Raw genomic sequence first — 4243 nt, 5'->3', positions numbered from 1 at the left:
GATACTAATAAAAATATTAAATACCTATAACCTCTAATATTATTTTTATTAAATTCTAACATTAAAAGTATTTACCTAGACACCTAATTATTTATATGTAGAGATTAATTTGCTGATCATTATCATAAATTAACTTAATTTTTAGTAGAACAGAGAAATATTTATACATTTTTCTTTTCTTAATACAAATAATCAACCAAACACAAACATTTATAGAATTAGAAAAGTCATAATACCGATTTTAGTAAGGCTTCCAAATACTTTAGGTTTTCTTTTGGTCAAGAATAATAATTTATTATACCTCAAGATATAATTAATGCGTGGTGATGCATGTGTCATATTTGCACTGGTTCTACTTGATTTAGCTGTTATTGTACCACATAATATATTATATTTTCTAGGTATAATCTGTGATATTTCTAGCTATAAACATGTCAAATTTATCAATTTGTATTACCTATGTAATTTAATCAAAATAATAAGTTCAGTTCATAAAATCATAATATAGGTGCATGACAAAAGGTGGTTTTTTTTATACAAATTTAAATACTTATATACTAAATACTCAGGTACCTTTAATACCGTTTATTTGTATTTGTATTTTTTTTTTTTTCATAGGATTTTTATTATATCTAACTAATAATTGTGAGTAGATATAATAATTTTTTTTAATTAGTGGTTTACCTTAAATTTAATTTTTATGTTTAGATGTGGAACGTCGTTCATTTTTAACAGAATGATTCAGTAGAATCTGTTCCTGATTTATGGTACAAAAAAATACATAAAACATGTGCATGGCTGTTAGTAAAAAGTTCAACTAAAAGAACGATTGAAAGAAGAACACAACCAAATGAAATAGACTTTAAATGGTATCCAGCTAAAATCCTTGGTCGAAATTATGGCAAGCATATTATTTTATTTTAACATTCATACCTATCTTAAATAACTTTAAAATTCAAATAAATTCTTAAAAAGTTTAGAAGAAGCACGCGTAAAAGCAAAAAAAGGCTCAATATTTTACCGTTTTATCTTCAGCAAATGAAGATCATGGTTATACAAGATTCAATCATAAATTAAAAGGAATTCCAAGTCCTCCAGCTTTAAAAACAAGTAATAAATTATTTTACTCTTATTTTAAAATTGTTTCAGTGGACATTAACCATGAATTAAATAGATATACCTTATTAGCTATATTTTACATATTTAATATTAGGATAACTAAATATAGAATTACCAAGCAGGTTACTATAATTATAGCCGCACCTGTGGTTATTTTTATTAGTTTTTTTAATTATTATATGTCATGTATAATATGTAATATCTAATAATAATATTATTATATATACATTTATGATGAACACCTCTTATAATATTCAGTTCTTATAAATGTATTCATTATTTATATTTTACTTTTGATATAATTTTATGATTTTAATATTTGTATTTAATAGATGATGAGAAATTTTCAACCAATAAAAATAGTAATTGTAATTTATTTCGATCTGAAAGTGAAAATAGTTTTATTTAAGATTCTGATAAAGATCTTGAGTACAGTTGTAGTCAACCTATTAAAATTGGTAAATACAAGTATCAAGTATGCATGGTATAACAGCCTGAAAAATTAAATGCATTGTCAAATAAATATATTTAATTTTTTTCATGTTTAATTTATGGACGATTGTGCTTAGTATAACATAATTTATTTTTATTTATTAATACTGAAAAATAAAAATAAAAATTATAATTGATTTTAAGTTGTATGAAAAATTTCAAAACAGTAAATTTGTAAATTTGGTTATTAAAAAAACTTTGATAGCAAAAACATTTATTTAAGTCAACTGGTTTATTTTTTACAAATGTTTAAAATTACAATATTTCTGTTCAGTGAATTGATCTAATTAACACAAAAACAACATTTTAAATTCAAAAATCAAAAATATTTTTTTTTTAAATATATTATGAGATTTTTTAATTAGTTACATGATATTCTTGATATTATTTTGAGTTAGAAATTCCTAAAAATATTTCTTTTTAAATCTAAGATTTGAAAATATAGTACAAAATTCCTCATAATTGTATCTACCTTTATCAAAAAAAAAAAATGTCTTTTGGAAAGTCAAATTAAATTTTTGTGAGCGGTTGAAGTTCAAATTTTTACAACATTGGATATTCACTCAATTTCTCGTGTAGAGATTTTCTTATTTTGTTGTAATTCAAAAACGAAGTACTGAAGATACTTTAAATGTATACTATATGTTTATTTTATCAATTCCTCTACCTTATAAAATTTTCAAAATATTTTGACTCGTCTTGAGCTGTTTACGGGCATTTTAAAATTTATATTTTTATTGGTTTTTTGTCTATAAATGTAATTTATTTGTTGGGTCAAAAAGCGTGAAAATTGAATACAAAGCTCCTGATATGTTCTAACAATAAAGATCTACTATTTAAAATCATATAATAATTACATAAGATTGGTTTTAACTTTTAATGTAGTTTCGATGGTGAATGATATGGGCCCTTCCAATATGGCTTAATAGCGGTCTTTAAACATTTCAAATGAAAATACATCATTTAAACATCCAAATACAGGCAATAGTGTTCACGTTTTTGCAGATGTCCCAAATCTCTTAAAATTGGCCAGGAATCATTTACTTGACAAGTTGCTTATCTAGCAATATACAACAATAAGAACAATTAAAAATTATATAATCTTTTTTTTAGTGAGTTTGTACTTCCTAATGAAAAGTATGTTGGTAAAGCAATTTTCCAATTACCTTATATCAATTGATGCTGTGAGATCAGATTTATAAGTTGGCACCTAAATTGACTGAACGGCATATTGAAGTTCAAGGAACTGGAAGGATGAATGTCAAACTAGCTGCTAAAGTGTTTTCCCAAACAGTTTCTAAGGCTCTTGCTTATCTTGGCACAAATAATTATAATGATCCATTGAGCTGGAAAGATGCAAGTATTTTAAAAATATTTATTACTCAACTAATACAATAATTCACAAATTTATTTTTACTTGATAAAGGCTTTGCAATTGATTTTGTTATTTAATAACTGGTTTGATCTTTTCAACACACAACATACATTTTATGGAGGTGTTCCGAATTTTGGACTCGATGAGGTCAATCAATATGAATTATTGAATACAATGACCAGCTTTATTTAGGAGAACATTGGAAAAAAACACTGATCCCTTTTTAAAAACGTCAATACATGAAATAATTTATGTTTTTGAAAAAGAGTACCTAATAAAATAATATTATTATTATATAGGCATATTAGTATATAATAATTCATTAAAAATATTTTGAGAACTTGTTTAGTTTTTAAAAGGCATGGCTGGTTCTGATAGTAATAATATAACGGGTCTTAACTTCAAATATAGACAAGTCTAATTTTCATCTTGATTGAGCTTCAAAATGATTGACCATAAAAATAGGGAAGAGGAAAAAAATTAATTTATAATTACATTCTTACACACAGAAATATGTAGGTACAAAGAATATTTGAATTATTTATATTTCCTATACAAAACAATTTTTGTCATGCAAAAATACAGTAAAATCCACACTCAAATAAATAAAAATATTAATATATGCATATTTATGTAAATTATTATATGTCCACATATATATAATATGTAACGTTATAAATAATTGACAGTAATGAACTTTTTATTATTGATACAATCAAGCTCAGACATAGGCGTAATAAGGTGAGCCTGAGGGGCTTAGCCCCACAAATATTTATCTAGCCTGATACAATAGGTACAGATACCAGGTACCAGACTACATGAGAAGTATGACACAATTTTTGTTTAGCCAGTATAGGTAAGTACAACAAAACATGCTGTAATCGGTTTCTAAATATAATATTTTTTTTCTTATACTACTCATATATAATTGTGTTTTGCCGTTTTGGTATCTACTATAAAAATGAGTCAATTTTTAGATTTTAAGAGTGACCTGTGTACTATGGTGATTAGTGAATGGGAGATCAGAATCATATTTCCAAAGCAATGTTTTATCAATTTATTATTGAATTCAAACATAACAAATCAATTACAAAGCACAACTAAATTACAATGTACTTACACTCAAAATTGTCTATACAGCATTGAGCATACAGTTAAGCAATTTCTCTTGTTTATTTGTTTTGTTTTTGGTTTACAGATAGCGACATTTTATTGTTGATACAATTTTGTTTGCATGTGTTAACATTAATTGAAATT

Source organism: Acyrthosiphon pisum, chromosome A2, assembly GCF_005508785.2.
Source record: "Acyrthosiphon pisum isolate AL4f chromosome A2, pea_aphid_22Mar2018_4r6ur, whole genome shotgun sequence".
Lineage (NCBI taxonomy): Eukaryota > Metazoa > Arthropoda > Insecta > Hemiptera > Aphididae > Acyrthosiphon > Acyrthosiphon pisum.
This window is presented reverse-complemented; position numbering follows the sequence as displayed.